Raw genomic sequence first — 18,457 nt, forward strand, 5'->3', positions numbered from 1 at the left:
TTTGCAAAAAATTCGTATGCGATTTTCTGTTGAGCAGGTCAGTACACTTGCAGGGATGTTTGTGGTTTAATCTCTTAGAAAAGGACAAAAATAAAACAAATGACCATTGAAGTTTCCTGTACAGTAATATAAAATGTTCGGTCTGCCAACAAAATTAGCAGCTTTTTGCCATGTTAAAAACACTGGGCAGTCTATAGTTTCAGTCGCTTTTGAACAAGCGTACCCTAGAAGTGGTGGGACTGACGTTGAAATCAAGTTTCCGTAGTGTAGTGGTTATCAAGTTTGCTTTACACGCGAAAGGTCCTCAGTTCAAAACTGGGCGGAAACAAGTGGATTCATTTTAAATATAAATGCTGCAATTCGCTACAAAACCCTTACTTTTGAGACAGGTGAAGGCCATCGTACCAAGGAGCTGTGGGCAGACTGCCATGCCGAATTACCTCTGTTCTGTTGTTTGTGGAATTCACAGACTGTCACACTGCTTGCAGAGCAGATTATGGGAGGGAGCCATCTTCTAAAAAGCACATGTGCCTCATCAATAGGTTTCTGTAGTGTAGTATTCATCATGTTCGCCTAACACGCGAATGGTCCTCGGTTCGAAACCGAGCAGAAACAGTGGTTGGATTCTGACAGAAAATTTTAACTGTTTGCAACGCTAGGTAGTAGCAGCGCTCATTTCCTTTATATGCTTTTTAATAAGCGTGCACCTAAAGATTTATGTCTGCCACCTGAAGACGTGTTTCCGTAGTGTAGTGGTTATCACATTCGCCTCACACGCGAAAGGTCCCCAGTCGGAAACTGGGCGGAAACTTTGGGTGGTTTTTGCAAAAATTTCGTATGCGATTTTCTGTTGAGCAGGTCAGTACACTTGCAGGGATGTTTGTGGTTTAATCTCTTTAGAAAAGGACAAAAATAAAAGAAATGACCATTGAGGTTTCCTGTATAGTAATAAAAAATGTTTGGTCTGCCAACAAAATTAGCAGCTTTTTGCCATGTTTAAAAAACTGGGCAGTCTATAGTTTCAGTCGCTTTTGAACAAGCGTACCCTAGAAGAGGTGGGACTGACGTCCAAATCAAGTTTGCGTAGTGTAGTGGTTATCACGTTGGCTTTACACGCGACAGGTCCTCAGTTCAAAACTGGGTGGAAACAAGTGGAGGCATGTTAAATATAAATGCTGCAATTCGCTACAAAACCCTTACTTTTGAGACAGGTGAAGGCCATCGTACCAAGGAGCTGTAGGCAGATTGCCATGCCGAATAACCTCTGTTCTGTTGTTTGTGGAATTTACAAACTGTCACACTGCTTGCAGAGCAGATTATGGGAAGGAGCCATCTTCTAAAAACTACATGCTCCATCAATAGGTTTCTGTAGTGTAGTGGTCATCACGATCGCCTAACACGCGAAAGGTCCTCGGTTCGAAACTGAGCAGAAACAGTGGTTGGATTCTGACAGAAAATTTAAATTGTTTGCCACACTAGGTGGATGCAGCGCTCATTTCCTTTATATGCTTTTTAATAATTGTGCACCTAAAGATTTATGTCTGCAACCTGAAGACGTGTTTGTAGTGTAGTGGTTATCACGTTCGCCTCACACGCGAAAAGTCCCCAATTCGAAACTGGGCGGAAACTGTGGGTGGTTTTTGCAAAAATTTCATATGCGATTTTCTGTTGAGCAGGTCAGTACACTTGCAGGGATGCAGGCACATTTTCTGTCAAAAATAAAACAAATGACCGTTGAGGTTTCCTGTACAGTAATAAAAAATGTTTGGTCTGCCAACAAAATTAGCAGCTTTTTGCCATGTTTAAAACACTGGGCAGTCTATAGTTTCAGTCGCTTTTGGACAAGCGGACCCTAGGGAAACAAGTGGAGGCATGTTAAATATAAATTATGCAATTCGCTACAAAACCCTTACACCCTTTAGGCCACCGGGTTAGGAAAGGGGTCCGCGGACAGCTTAAAAGGTAGTCCGTGGTAGGAGGTTAGTGGACCCCTGCGCGACGCCCCCTAGGTGATTTTTCGGGAACCGGCCGACGGCGCCGGGCCGCCGGGGGGGGCCCGCGGGGCGGCCGGAGGCGTCGCCTCGGGCCCGGGGGCCCCGCGGGAGCCCGACGAAATCCGGCCCCCTCGCTCGCGATACGGGCGTCGGCCACAGGGGGTGACTCGCCGACCGCCCTCAGTCGATTCGACGCGCGCCGAAAAGGTTGCGGGCGGGCGTCCACGGAGCGCACGCGCATCGCCCTGACCGCCCTTTCGCGAAATTCCCTGACCGCACCTACCGACCACGGAGCGCCCGTCCGTCCCACCTGTGACCTGCGAACAGCCCCCTGGCCACGCCCACTGACACGAACAGCCTATTCGTCCCACCGACCGCCTGTGTGACCACGAACGGCCTTTTCACCCACGGCCAACCCGGGTGACGGCCCCTGGCCCCGCCCACTGACACGAACAGCCTATTCGTCCCCCTAACCGCCTGTGTGACCACGAACAGCCTATTCATCCCACCGACCACCTATGTGACCACGAACGGCCTATTCATCCCACCGACCGCCCAGTGACAACGGACAGCCTATTCGTCCCACCGACAGCCTATGTATCCACGAACGGCCCGTCCGTCCACGGCCAATCTAAGTGACGGCCCGTGGCCCCGCCCAGTGACCACGGACAGCCTATTCGTCCCACTGACGGCCTGTTTGACCACGAACGGCCCGTCTGTCCACGGCTAATCTAAGTGACGGCCCGTGGCCCCGCCCCGTGACCACGGACAGCCTATTCATCCCCCTAACCGCCTGTGTGACCACGAACAGCCTATTCATCCCACTGTGCACCTATGTGACCACGAACGGCCTATTCATCCCACTGACCGCCTGTGTGGCCACCAATGGCCTATGTGTCCCATCAGAAGAACTATGCATTATTAGACTTAAAATGGCATGTCCATGGACAGCTTACAGGGACTCTGTCAATTAAGTTACAAGTGGGCAAAGTAAGGGCCCACCTGTAACTTTTTTGACGGGGTCCAAATAGGCTGTCCGTGGTCAATGCATTAACAGGTCATATTTCATAATTACAGTGGTTTTATGAGGTGAAACCTACTGTACACCACACAGGGAACACAATACAACACACTGATGTACATTAAAGCTATTAATTATGCATAATTAGCCTAAATATGGACTGTCCATGAACAGCCTATTTGGACCCTATCGAGTAAGCTACAGATGGGATGCTGTTTTTAACTTAGACATTTTCAGCGGGTGAATCCCCGTAATGATTAGGCGATTTCATCACATGTGGTGAAGTCCCACCTGCAACTTATTTGACGGGGTCCAAATAGGCTGTCCGTGGTCAATGCATTAACAGGTCATATTTCATAATTACAGTGGTTTTATGAGGTGAAACCTACTGTACACCACACAGGGGACACAATACAACACACTGATGTACATTAAAGCTATTAATTATGCATAATTAGCCTAAATATGGACTGTCCATGAACAGCCTATTTGGACCCTGTCGAATAAGTTACAGGTGGGCAAAGTAAGGGCCCACCTGTAACTTATTTGACGGGGTCCAAATAGGCTGTCCGTGGTCAATGCATTAATAGGTCATATTTCATAATTACAATGGTTTTATTAGGTAAAAACTAATGTACACTAGACAGGGGCCACAATACAACACACTGATGTACATCAAAGCTATCAATTATGCATAATTAGCCTAAAAATGGACTGTCCATGAACAGCCTATTTGGACCCTGTCAAATAAGTTACAGGTGGGCAAATTAAGGGCCCACTGTAGCCTAAAAATGGACTGTCCACAGACAGCCTATTTGGACCCTGTCAAATAAGTTACAGGTGGGCAAAGTAAGGGCCCACCTGTAACTTATTTGACGGGGTCCAAATAGGCTGTCCGTGGTCAATGCATTAATAGGTCATATCTCATAATTACAATGGTTTTATGTGGTCAAACCTACTGTAAACCACACTGGGGACACACTACAGCACACCGATGTACATTAAAGCTATTAATTATGCATAATTAGCCTAAATATGGACTGTCCATGAACAGCCTATTTGGACCCTGTCGAATAAGCTACAGGTGGGATGCTGTTTTTAACTTAGACATTTTCAGCGGGTGAATCCCCGTAATGATTAGGCGATTTCATCACATGTGGTGAAGTCCCACCTGCAACTTATTTGACGGGGTCCAAATAGGCTGTCCGTGGTCAATGCATTAACAGGTCATATTTCATAATTACAGTGGTTTTATGAGGTGAAACCTACTGTACACCACACAGGGGACACAATACAACACACTGATGTACATTAAAGCTAATAATTATGCATAATTAGCCTAAAAATGGACTGTCCACGGACAGCATTTAGGGCACCCGTCAAATAGGTTACAGATGGGATGCTGTTTTTGACTGTAACGCACTTAACGGGGTACTACGGACCCCAGTCTTTGCGGACCGTCTGAGGGGACCCTGAGGGGCCACAGATTTCAAATCGGAGCCATTCGGGGCTATTGGGACCGTTGCGTGGCGATGTCCACCAAGCGCCTATGAAAATGAATGGGATAAGTTGCACGTGTCAGTGGCTCCCGCGCGGCCCCCGGGGGTCCGAGGGGCCCCAAACTCTACAAAAAGTTGCGTCACGTGGCCCTCTGCGACAGACAGAGCGGGCTAGGTCAAGACATGCCAAGTTTATTTTTAGCTATTTTTTATGCACCTCTCTGTCTCCCATTGATCTCTATGGGAGCATGTGTCTGCAAGGGTTAATTCAGCAGTTAGGATTAGACGGCCTACTAGGCTCAGGAAGCATATAGAGCCACGATACTCTGGGGCCCGATTCGGGGGCCCGTGGTGGTCGTCCGTGACCAATCTCGAGGTCCTGCGACCTTTTCACCCATTAGGGCGACTGTTTATTTGACGTCCCACGTGCAACTTATTCCATGGGGCTGTTGGTGGCCAATTAGCGCGAAAAAAGGTCAGAGGGACGCGGAACTCTAGAACCCGTCCCCGGGGCCCGTGACGAGACCCGCTTGTCGGTTTCGGGCCGATCGGGCGTTTCCTTCAAAGCGTTTGGCTGAAACACATACTTGGAACCGATCTAGAACCACCAAACCCGTGATCTAGAACCGGGGGCCCCCGGACCACCACCGTGCCGAATTTGGGGCCGCTGCGAACTTTCGACCCCTTTTGGCCCCTGTTTTTTTGACGTCCCACGTGCAACTTATTCCATGGGGCTGTTGGTGGCCAATTAGCGTGAAAAAAGTTCAGAGGGACGCGGAACTCTAGAACCCGTCCCAGGGGCCCGTGACGAGACGCATACGTCAGTTTCGGGCCGATCGGACCTTTCTGTCCACCCTTCACCGAGCACATGGTCCAATTAATGGCAGCCCTCTTGCACACACAGAAAGACATATGCTCAGTAGGACCAAAAGTGAGGAGATTTTTGCACAAAAAAATGATACACATGGAACCGATCTAGAACCCTGCGATCCGCGATCTAGAACCGGGGGCCCCTCGACTACCAGGGCGGCGAATTTGGAGGCGGTGCGACCTTTCGACCCCTGTATTTCCGCCCTCCCACGTGCAACTTATTCAGTTTAAACTTCACAGGCGCTTCCAGGTCAAGGGGGGCTTTTTTCGGCCAAACGAGCAGCTTTGGGCACGGAACTCTAGAACCCGTCCCCGGGGCCCGTGAAGGGACGCATATGTCAGTTTCGGGCCGATCGGGCGTTTCCTTCGAACCGTTTTGCTGAAACACATACTTAGAACCGATCTAGAACCACCAAACCCGTGATCTAGAACCGGGGGCCCCCGGACTACCGCCGTGCCGAATTTGGGGCCACTGCGACCTTTCGACCCCTTTTGGCCCCTGTTTATTTGACGTCCCACGTGCAACTTATTCCATGGGGCTGTTGGTGGCCAATTAACGCGAAAAAAGGTCAGAGGGACGCGGAACTCTAGAAACCGTCCCAGGGGCCCGTGACGGGACGCATACGTCAGTTTCGGGCCGATCGGACCTTTCTGTCACACGTCCACCAAACACCTGTGAAAATGAATGGGATAAGTCACACGTGTCAGTGGCCCCTGTTCGGCCCCCGGAGGTCCCACGGGCCCCAAACACTGCGTGCCGGGCCCCCTCGGGCCCCCGAACGACATATCAGGAGGACGAGTCTCTAGAACTCAGGGCTAATTTTTTTTCCACATTTGTTCAAGTTTCTCTTCAAAGGCCACTTGCACTCATAGTCAGCTCATAGACTGGAATTCCCTCTTGAAGGGTCAAACTGAAAACACACTCGGAACCGATCTAGAACCACCAAACCCGGGATCTAGAACCGGGGGCCCCCGAACACCCACCGCGTCGAGTTTGGGGCCGCTGCGACCTTTCGACCCCTTTTGGCCCCTGTTTTTTTGACGTCCCACGTGCAACTTATTCCATGGGGCTGTTGGTGGCCAAATAGCGCGAAAAAAGGTCAGAGGGACGCGGAACTCTAGAACCCGTCCCAGGGGCCCGTGACGGGACGCATACGTCAGTTTCGGGCCGATCGGGCGTTTCCTTCTGACCGTTTTGCTGAAACACATACTTATAACCGATCTAGAACCACCAAACCCGTGATCTAGAACCGGGGGCCCCCGGACTACCGCCGTGCCGAATTTGGGGCCGCTGCGACCTTTCGACCCCTTTTGGCCCCTGTTTATTTGACGTCCCACGTGCAACTTATTCCATGGGGCTGTTGGTGGCCAATTAGCGCGAAAAAATGTCAGAGGGACGCGGAACTCTAGAACCCGTCCCAGGGGCCCGTGACGGGACGCATACGTCAGTTTCGGGCCGATCGGGCGTTTCCTTCGAACCGTTTTGCTGAAACACATATTTGGAACCGATCTAGAACCACCAAATGGGGAGGAGCCATCTTCTGAAAAGCACATGTGCCTCATCAATAGGTTTCTGTAGTGTAGTGGTCATCACGTTCGCCTAACACGCGAAAGGTCCTCGGTTCGAAACCGAGCAGAAACAGTGGTTGGATTCTGACAGAAAATTTTAACTGTTTGCCACGCTAGGTGGGTGCAGCGATCATTTCCTTTATATGCTTTTTAATAAGCGTGCACCTAAAGATTTATGTCTGCAACCTGAAGACGTGTTTCAGTAGTGTAGTGGTTATCACGTTCGCCTCACACGCAAAAGGTCCCCAATTCGAAACTGGGCGGAAACTGTGGGTGGTTTTTGCAAAAATGTATGCGATTTTCTGTTGAGCAGGTCAGTACACTTGCAGGGATGTTTGTGGTTTAATCTCTTAGAAAAGGACAAAAATAAAACAAATGACCATTGAGGTTTCCTGTACAGTAATATAAGATGTTCAGTCTGCCAACAAAATTAGCAGCTTTTTGCCATGTTAAAAACACTGGGCAGTCTATAGTTTCAGTCGCTTTTGAACAAGCGTACCCTAGAAGCGGTGGGACTGACGTCCAAATCAAGTTTCCATAATGTAGTGGTTATGACGTTTGCTCTACACGCGAAAGGTCCTCAGTTCAAAACTGGGCGGAAAACAAGTGGAGGCATTTTAAATTTACTGCTCCAATTCGCTACTGTAGGGAGCTGTAGGGAGATTGCCATGCCGAATAACCTCTGTTCTGTTGTTTGTGGAATTCACAGACTGTCACACTGCTTGCAGAGCAGATTATGGGAAGGAGCCATCTTCTAAAAAGCACATGCCATGATATCACGTTCGCTTTACACGCGACAGGTCCTCAGTTCAAAACTGGGTGGAAACAAGTGGAGGCATGTTAAATATAAATGCTGCAATTCGCTACAAAACCCTTACTTTTGAGACAGGTGAAGGCCATCGTACCAAGGAGCTGTAGGGAGATTGCCATGCCGAATAACCTCTGTTCTGTTGTTTGTGGAATTTACAAACTGTCACACTGCTTGCAGAGCAGATTATGGGAAGGAGGCATTTTCTAAAAAGCACATAAACCATCAATAGGTTTCTGTAGTGTAGTGGTCATCACGTTCGCCTAACACGCGAAAGGTCCTTGGTTCGAAACAGTGGTTGGATTCTGACAGAAAATTTAAACAGTTTGCCACGCTAGGTGGGTGCACCGCTCATTTCCTTTATATACTTTTTAATTAGCGTGCACCTAAAGATTTATGTCTGCAACCTGAAGACGTGTTTGTAGTGTAGTGGTTATCACGTTCGCCTCACACGCGAAAAGTCGCTTCGCTAGAAGAGGTGGGAATGAGATCCAAACCAAGTTTCCGTAGTGTAGTGGTTATCACGTTCGCTTTACATGCAAAAGGTCCTCAGTTCAAAATTGGGTGGAAACAAGTCGAGGCATGTTAAATATAAATGCTGCAATTCGCTACAAAACCCTTACTTTTAAGACAGGTGAAGGCCATCGTACCAAGGAGCTGTAGGCAGACTGCCATGCCCAATGACACTAGGTGTGTGCCGAATGAACTCTGTTCTGTTGTTTGTGAAATTTACAGTCTGTCACACTGCTTGCAGGGCAGATTATGGGAAGGAGCCATCTTCTAAAAAGCACAACCATCTCAACAATAGGTTTCTGTAGTGTAGTGGTCATCACATTCGCCTAACACGCGAGAGGTCCTCGGTTCGAAACCGAGCAGAAACAGTATAACAGAATAATATAATTACCTGCATCTAAAAGAAACTCCTCAGATGATTTTTCCTTCACTGTCACAGCACTCGGAGTAGAAAAACATTGAAAAATGAAAGTCTGCGGGGTGGCCTCTGGTTCAGCAGCAAGAGCGGTCTCAGCAGAAGAGGAATCCTCTAAGCATTTCTGAAATTCAGCAAAATTAGTGTAATATGCGAGCGAGAATTATAAAGTATTTGTTTTTTAATAAAAAGTCTGTTATCAAAGAACTTTAAAGGCTTACCTGAGATGGAAATGAGAACTGAGTGCCAGATGAAGACGCTTCTTGCATCCCTAGGTCTGTCTTCCTGCTTTTGTGTTTGTCAAAGTCAAGAGGCACAGGTCGACAGCCTGGCTCCACATATTGTAGGCCAAACCTCTCTCTTGTGTCCCAGCTGGAGATGTGGAAGGCTGGATATTTGGGTTGCCCAGTCACTCTTATAGATGCCCTGTTTAACTCCAACATCAAAACAGGGTCAAACACTCCAGGTAAGACAAGCCCAGGCTGTTTCAGGTCCACCAGCCGCTGATAATTCCAGCGTGCGACACCAGTCATACCCTGCGCCTGGAACAGCTCAGGAGAGACGCGATTACCCGTTACCCACTGAGCCTGGGGGAAATGAAACCCCTCTTGCTGTGAAGTGCCTCTGACAGGGATCCAGATGGCCATAGCAGCTCCTTCACCCTTGACATGATTCAGTTGTAGCGTTCCACCATGTCTGTAGAGGATTCCTTCCTCCACCTCAGGGTCACTCAGGCAGCCTCTAAGGATGTGGATACGCTGAATCCACCACAATTTTAGCATTGAGGGTTTAAAAAGGAAGATGTTGTTGGGATCCTTTGCAAGATGGAAATGGTGAAGTACTTCTTCCACTCTTTGGACCAGCTCTCTAGGATGTGGCACTTTTGTCCTGCAGTGCGCTCTGATGTGCTGCTTTGTGGGATTAGCAGGCTCAGTTTCACAGAACTTGTATGCGTTCCTCAGTTTCTCCAGGTCACTCTGATCTACTACAGAGAAGGCAGAAGAGAGGAACTGGCAGAACGAGCTATACAGAGGATGGTGCTCCGAAACACATTCCCTGGTGAATCGCCGCATACAGTTAAACAAGTCTAGTTTAACCACCATGTCCTCATTGTACTTCTGGCAAGCGGCATTTACATTCTTGAGGTTTCCTGATGTAACCTCTGCCACAGTAGCTACAGTGGTCCTCCAAGCTTCCCACTGCTGGTGCTCATACTGTCCTGGGTCCATCACTCTGAAAGCAGCACAGCAGTCCCTAAGTACATAAAAGGGAAATACATTTTAATGTATTCATTACCTTTGCTTACACATCTTGATGTGATGTGTGATGAGATGTGATTATTCTTACCTGTCCACCCACTGGTACTTGGCCTTGGGTATGGAGAGCTCCACACCGAGGCACCATCTTGGTTATAGAACAAGATTTATCTGACGCTTTTATCCAAAGCGACTTACAATTGCTATATTTCGCACGCCTCTGGAGCAACTAGGGGTTAAGTGTCTTGCTCAGGGACACATTGGTGTCTCGCAGTGGATTCGAACCCCGGTCTCTCACACCAAAGGCATGTGTATTATCCACTGCGACATCACCACCCCTATATGCCAGCAGCACTGTAGCGATTGGCCATCCCACAGTACATTGACGTCAAGGATTGCTCACTCTCAGACTGCAGCATCACCCAGGACAGGATCATCCAGTTCTCGTTCATCACAGCGTAGGATGACATTGTGCCAGATGAGAGGGTCACTTTTTTAGCAACTTTGCGTGTGTGATCTGATCTGAACACCTGTCCAAAAGTTCCTTGAAGGAGCTGAGTGAGAGCTGCCTCTTGCCGGTGATATTCCTGAAGCAGGCACTCCACCAGATAATGTGCAGACACAGACACCCCATGCCACCCATCAGTATCTTCGTAACCCCCAAACGAAGCAGGTGTGTCATCCTTCCTCAATGCTCCTGTGATGGTTTCCTGGCCATACAGCCCTGCTTCAGCATCCCTGACGTTCTGCACAATGAGAAGGTAAGCCAGGTGGGCTCTTTCAAACTTAAGGTGAAGCACCTCAGACAGCCGGTTGGCCATGTCATTAGGGGATTTTCCAGAGCGCCTCAGTTCATCCATCACAGTTTTACAGATTGCCTTCTTATGGGTGAGGAAGGTTGGCAAGATGTTTCTGAATCGCTGTGGTAGCATGTCCACCCACTGAGGTTTATCAGCGAACCAGTATTTTTTACATGCCTTACAGCACAGACGTGAAGCAAGGATGTAATATTGCCCACTAGTGCCAAGGATCACTCGGGGTCTTCCCACACCTGAGGACACAACATGAGGATTTGGACAGCTGTAGAGACAGGGCAGGATGTAATTGTTTCTAAGCCTTTCTTTTATACTGTGCTCAGGTTTCCAAATGAAAAAGGGATGGAGCTGGAAGTACTTTGGTGACGGAAGGCCCATGTTTGTCTCTATAAGCTCAGGCTGAGGTGGATAGCGCCACAAGGAGACCATATTCATTAGGTGTCTTACTGGGTGTGATCCTGGCCAGAGCCCCATGGACTCCATCTCTGTTTTCATCCAAATTCTTTGATGAAGAGAGCAGTTCCAGTGGCTAATATCTTGCAAGTAGCTAGTAACAGGTGGGTGATTCTATAATTTAGGGTACACTGCATGTCCACTGATGTTAAATATACTTATACACTTATTCAATCAAATTTCTTCAAACAAATTGCATTTTATGTGTAAACTTACTAAGTCAGACAAAATATTGTTGGAAACCAAATAGTCCTTCAACTGATCACCAACCAGAGTTTCTAAAACTTTAGCTAAAATTGGTCATTTAGAAATCGGTCTATAATTAGAATTTTTTATTTATTATTTTTACTTTGTTATCCTCCTCCTCCTCCTCGTCTGCAAAATACTGGAGAGAAATAAAAATCAAACAAAAAATGAACAACACAATTGCAACTGCAACCAAACTGAAATCCTTCAAACTTCAAGCTTTTAAAACTTCTTAAAACTTTGATACTAACAAACTATCTTTCTATCTTTCTTTTTTTCTCTCTCTCTCTCTCTCTCTCTCTTTCTTTCTTTCTTTCTTTCTTTCTAACTTATCTATCTATCATCTAACTATTTTTATCTATCTATCTAATATTTCTAATCTATCTATCTATGAATTAATTTATTAATAATATCCAAGATTTTGATTGTGTCAAGTCAAGTCACCTTTATTTACACAGTGATAACTTGAAAAAATACAACAAAGTTTGTTTCTAGAAGAAAATTGCATCGTCGTCCACCTTAAGCGAGACGGATCAATAATATTGTTGAATATTAAATGTCCCCAACTAAGCAAGCCAAAAGCCAAGGCAACAGTGGCAAGGAACCAAAACTCCATCACTGACAGAATGGAGAAAAAACCTTGGGAGAACCCAGACTCAGTCGGGGGACCAGTCCTCCTCTGGCCAACGAGCAAACAGTGTCTGTTTATGATCCAGGCAGCATTACAGGTCAGAAGTCAAATTGGATCAGAACATTATATTATGCAGTGCATCTGGTTGGAAGTCGGAGTCATCACGCCGGTATGGAGACGAGATTGTTGAGGATCACTGCCGATGACTGTGGTGTCGATGAGGCCTTCACAGGGGCTGATGAAGGATGCGTCATGGATGGTTCCAGGTGCAGGTCCACCATCTGATCTGGATACGGCCGGGATCCGGCTGACATCAGTAACAGGGAAGGAACTGGTTGACACTTCAGGACTGCGTTGTTGTCGTGTCCAGGCGAAGGTCCTTCATCGGATCTGGATCCGGCAGACTGCGGCAAACCTCGGATAAACAGAGAGACTAGTATTAGCGTAGATGCCATCCTAATGATGTAACGAGTAGATCAGGATTTATGGGGAGTGTCCCCGGTTCCGGCTGATCTAAACTATGCAGCCTAACATTGAATTATAGAAGTCTATAATGTAGTATGTGTATGGTAAGCCAAAGAGATGTGTTTTTAGTCTAGATTTGAACTGACAGACTGTGTCTGCTTCCCGGACGATGTTAGGAAGATTGTTCCAAAGTTTTGGTGCTAAATAGGAAAAGGATCTACCGCCAGCAGTCGATTTAGATATTCTAGGTATTATCAACTGGCCGGAATTTTTAGATCGCAATAGACGTGATGGACTATAATGCGTTAAGAGCTCGCTCAAGTACTGCAGAGCTAAACCATTTAGTGTTTTGTAAGTAATCAGCATTTTTTTTTAATTTATACGATGTTTAATAGGGAGCCAATGCAGTGTTGACAGAACCGGGCTAATATGGTCGTACTTCCTGGTTCTGGTAAGAACTCTAGCGGCTGCGTTTTGGACCAGCTGTAGTTTGTTTATTAAGTATGCAGGGCAACCACCCAGTAGAGCATTACAATAATCTAGCCTTGATGTCATGAACGCATGAACTAATTGTTCTGCATTTTTCATTGAGAGCATATGACGCAAATTAGATATATTTTTAAGATGAAAAAATGCGGTTTTACAGAAACTAGACACGTGACTATCAAATGAAAGATTGGTATCAACGAGCACACCCAGGTTCCTAACCGACAACGAAGACTTGACAGAGCAGCCATCAACTGTTAGACAGTATTCTAGGTTATTACATGAGGAAGTTTTTTGTCCAATAATTAGAATCTGTTTTTTCAGAATATATCATATATATGATAAATATATATATATATATATATATATAGTATCATCAGCATAACATTGAAAACTAATGCCATGCTGACGAATAATATCTCCTAAGGTTAGCATGTACAGAGTGAACAGCAACGGTCCTAGTACTGAGCCTTGTGGTACCCCATACTGAACTTTTGATCGATAAGATATCTCTTCATTTACTGCTACAAACTGATAACGGTCAGATAAGTATGATTTAAACCATGCTAGTGCAATTCCATTAATTCCAACATAATGTTTGAGTCTATTTAAAAGAATGTTGTGGTCGATAGTGTCAAATGCAGCACTAAGCACTAAAATGGAACAGTTTATTTGAAAAAAATGCCTTTTCTTGTATCTTTGACAGAAAAAGTAGATTCGAGATCGGCCTGTAATTGACTATTTTTAACAAGTGGTTTAATCATAGCCAGCTTAAAAGTTTCCGGTACGTATCCTAATGCCAAAGAAGAATTAATGATTAATGAAGAGGATCTATGACCTCTAGAAGCATCTCTTTCAGTGGCTTAGTCGGTATAGGGTCTAACATTCATTTAGTCGATTTAGATGATTTAACGAGTTTAGAAAATTCTTCCTCTCCTATAGCAATGAATCATTTTTCTTCATGGAGAATACACTGCACTGCCTGAAATCTCAAATCTCAAACGGGATTTATCATTTACACTAGATATTGTTACATTAAGCACCAACACTTCAATAGAATTCTATTTGAAACTAGACTAATTTTGAAAGTATTACTATAAATTACAACAACAACCCCCCCTTTGCCTATTAGACGAGGCTCATGTTTAACAGTAATCTTGGGGGGTGCACTCATTTAAAGTAATGTAATTGTTTGGTTTTAGAACAGGTTTCTGTCAAACACAGCACATCTAGGTTATAGTCTGTGATCATATCATTAACTATGAGTGCTTTTGATGTGAGAGATCGAATATTCAGCAACCTGAGCTTTATCATTTTTTCATTTGTATTATATCTGTTTTTTATTTGTTGAACATCAATTAAATACCCTTAGATGGGTTTGGAAGTTTTTTGTATTTCCTAATTCGGGGAACAGACACAGTCTCTATGTGATGATATCTAGGTGACAGAAGCTCTATGTGATGGGGTTTATCTGACCTTGGTGACGTGAGACAGCTGGCAGGCGGTCGGTTTAGCCAGTTTGTCTGCTTCCTGACCTGAGCCCCAGATTGTCAAGTTTGAGCTCTAAGAGTATGTGCCATATTACTAGACAGAAGAGCAGCACCATCCCAGGAGGGATGAATACCATCTCTTTTCAACAGGCCAGGTTTGCCCCAAAAACTTTTCCAATTGTCTATGAATTCTATATTATTTTGTGGACACCACTTAGACAGCCAGCCATTGAGTGATGACAGTCTACTAACTATCTCATCACTCCGGCGAACAGGAAGGGGGCCAGAGCAAATTACAGTGCCTGACACCGTACTTGCGAGTTCACACACCTCTTAAACATTAATTTTGGTGATCTCCGACTGGCAAAGTCGAACATCATTAGTGCCGACGTGAATAATAATCTTAGAGAATTTACATTTAGCATTAGCCAGCACTTTTAAATTTGCTTTGATGTCAGGCGCTCTGGCTCCCGGCAAACATGTGACTATGGTGGCTGGTGTCTCTATTTTCACGTTCCGTGTGATAGAATCTCCAATAACTGAGGCACATTCAACAGGATTCTCAGTGGGTGTTTCACTGAGTGGGGAGAACCTGTTTGATGTTGTAACCGGAACGAAGAGCGGTGTTTTGCCCCGCGACTACAGCGCCTCACAGTCACCCAATTGCCCTGCTGCACGGGCTCTACTTCAGCCAGAACCGAACAATGTACAGTGTTCTATAAGCTAGTCACATCCAAAGCAGTATCTATAGCCCTTGCACTCTTACAATTAACCTCAATTAAAGTTTGGATGCGTGTCTCTAGTTCGGAAATCTCCTCCGTCGGCCTGACTATCTCCCTGCATTTATCACATGTAAACCCTGTGCTGACAGAGAAGGCCATGCTATACATGTTACATAAAGTGCAAGTCACAATAAGAGGAGAAGAAGACATGACTTACCGTGTTTGTTGACTGATCACTACTTACCACAGCTTTGATGGATTTGTGAAAGGCGCAAGCTAAATAAATAAATAAATAAACAAATAAAGAGCGCACGGATGGCACGCCAACAGGCTAGCGAATTACTAGCGTGTTGTACTAGTAACGATTTAGATTAAAGCTAGCGATGTCAAGTTAATATGTGATGTTGAGTAAGATATTTTAGCAGTATAAACAAAAGGGAATGGTAGTAAATAATGATTCAAAACGGGAAGATATACGAAGCTACAGACGCCAACCAACTCAGCATAGCAGCGAGGTAGCGAGTGTCAGAGAGAGTGAGGGAGTGTGTGTGTGTGTGTGAGAGAGAGAGATATTGAGTGAGTGTGTGTGTGAGATTGAGTGAGTGAGTGTGTGTGATTGAGTGTGTGTGTGATTGAGTGTGTGTGTGTGTGTGTGATTGAGTGAGTGTGTGTGTGAGAGAGTGTGTGTGTGAGTGTGTGTGTGATTGAGTGTGTGTGTGTGTGTGTGAGATTGAGTGAGTGTGTGTGTGTCTATAATTCAATGTTAGGCTGCATAGTTTAGATCAGCCGGAACCGGGGACACTCCCCATAAATCCTGATCTACTCGTTACATCATAAGGATGGCGTCTACACTAATACTAGTCTCTCTGTTTATCCGAGGTTTGCCGCAGTCTGCCGGATCCAGATCTGATGAAGGACCTTCGCCTGGACACTACGACAACGCAGTCCTGAAGTGTCAACCAGTTCCTTCCCTGTTACTGAAGTCAGCCGGATCCCGGCCGTATCCAGATCAGATGGTGGACCTGCACCTGGACCCATCCATGACGCATCCTTCATCAGCCCTGTGAAGGCCTCATCGACACGACAGTCATCGGCACTGATCCTCAACAATCTCGTCTCCATACCGGCGTGATGACTCCGACTTCCAACCAGATGCACTGCATAATATAATGTTCTGATCCCAGCCTTATTCAGATCAGATGCTGGACCTGCACCTGGACACGAATTACAACAATAACTTTATAATATTTGAATGATATAGTACGCCTCACTCATTTCTGGTTATGTTTATTTTCAATGTACTGTGGTCGTCTAAACTAGCGACCGCGACGCTGAAGTGTGTGAGAACAGAGGAATAACATTAGTGCGAATCACCAACGTTTGCTTATTGGGATTAAATATTTTAACCATTCTGTGTCATTTTTCAATATCAATCTTTTCACTATTTACATGTTTATGCCCAAAATGCTATAACATTCCAAGTAGTTGACTGTCATTCTCCTCTACGCTGTGTGTGTTATTCATTAAATAGCCTAGCCTATTTAACATGGTTACAGGCACCTCGGTCTGCCCATTTTAAAAGACTGGATTAAACACCAGCGCACACAAGCAATTCTTTTAATACTCAATTTCATTTAAAAATGTAAACCCAACAGGTATGACATTTCAGAAAGAGAAAAAAACTTCATGAGAAGACGAACATATAGGACTGCCACAGCTTAGTGGATAAATATATTTTAGCTATTTATTATTCAGGATGCACAGCAGGCTCAAGATAATTAACACAGAGATCAGAGTATTCACAGAGAACACAGAGTATTCACTGTTTTAATCAATTGGCAGCCATTAAACAGTGATAATAATCTGAATGTGTGGAGGTGTGCTGAAAGCTGTAACCGGAAACTCCCGATATGCACTAACTAGAACGCGGAAGAAGTTGTGCAAGTAGTCCATTGACGTGCTACATGTGAACGATATTATTTGTACTGTCCTGTAAAAATAATGTAGTTCATTTCAATTATTCAGCCTTTATGAGCAAGAAACTAATGCGCAAATGGCAATCTCATCGTTTTGATTTCAGCAAATTAGTTTGAGCAAATGCAGTGATTAATATTCACGAACCCGGCAGTTCATCAATCCTTAGTGCGGTTTATATTCTTATTAGTAGCAGAATTCGTAGTAGTATTATTATCTTATCAGTGTTATTGTTCGTTTTATTTTTACAGAAACACTGACCGACAATGTCCCAAGCAACACCAGTCCTAATTTCAGTTAAAATGACAAATCTGCATTCTTACGTCCTCATTCATACTGTTACCAAAAGTGAGAGAGCTTGCGCAGCACTGAGACAACGGTACTTTTAAATCCATAAGTAATTAACACGCTAGTTTTCATACTGAAAGAATATTTAACATAATTTGGTACTTTAGATATTTTTAACACAAGAACATTACACATTCTTCATGCTACATTTCTCAACACTGAGAATGAATAAATAAATGCTTGTTTCTCCAGACTCGCAGTTGTCAGTCATCCACAAGTCAGAGCACTTTCATAAAGCCATAGCGATTTCAAGTTTATTTAGATTATATTGTTCCGAGTGTCTATGAATGACAAAGCGTATTTTCAGAGTCAATCCATGCGATCACGCAGAGGATTAAGTTAACTCAACTCAATATTTCAACACATCTCCCCCAGCCTGTTTAGCATGAGGAGCCGGACGCACCGAGACGACTGTACGGTCCTCGCTGAAGAAACCCGTCACACAGCGGGAGTGAAAGGGGGATCGAGCGGGATTCTGTGTCGCTGTCTCTTTTCTATCATAAGCCTTACGCATTTGTCAATCATCCTGGCTTGCTATTTGGGGAATGAGCCAGCGCTGTGATCGGCCAAACTCTTCTTCTTCTGCTGCTGTTGCTTGATTTGAGGACAGCGCGTGCAACAGGCTTTTGCGTAGTTTAGAGTGACAAATCGTACCAGCGTACTTTGAGGTCAAAATGCGAACAGGTTGGCAGGTCTGAGTCTGTCTCAAATAATATCTTTTTGATTTAAAGGCCAGAATTGATTAAACAAACAAAAAAGAATCTTTTTCTTACTTATTTGGTTTCTCTCTTCTTCATTCTATGTCCAAATCTGCAAACAAGGGATGATCTACCAAGTTCTCTGCAGTCAAGTAGTATTTTGCATCAGGCACATGTTCTGTGG

General features: G+C 45.2%; 2 non-coding genes across 2 annotated transcripts; both read left to right on the top strand.

Moving 5' to 3' along the window:
• Positions 1-6,953: 6,953 nt before the first annotated feature.
• trnav-aac (transfer RNA valine (anticodon AAC)) lies at positions 6,954-7,026 on the top strand. Its single transcript has one exon. It is a non-coding gene; the product is annotated as a tRNA-Val (tRNA).
• A 1,543-nt stretch (positions 7,027-8,569) lies between these two features.
• trnav-aac (transfer RNA valine (anticodon AAC)) lies at positions 8,570-8,642 on the top strand. Its single transcript has one exon. It is a non-coding gene; the product is annotated as a tRNA-Val (tRNA).
• The last annotated feature ends 9,815 nt before the right edge of the window (positions 8,643-18,457 follow it).

The sequence above is a fragment of the Siphateles boraxobius genome, unplaced genomic scaffold (genome assembly GCF_051911475.1).
Source record: "Siphateles boraxobius isolate OS27281-9 unplaced genomic scaffold, OSU_SipBor_1 6, whole genome shotgun sequence".
In the NCBI taxonomy this organism is placed as follows: Eukaryota; Metazoa; Chordata; class Actinopteri; order Cypriniformes; family Leuciscidae; genus Siphateles; species Siphateles boraxobius.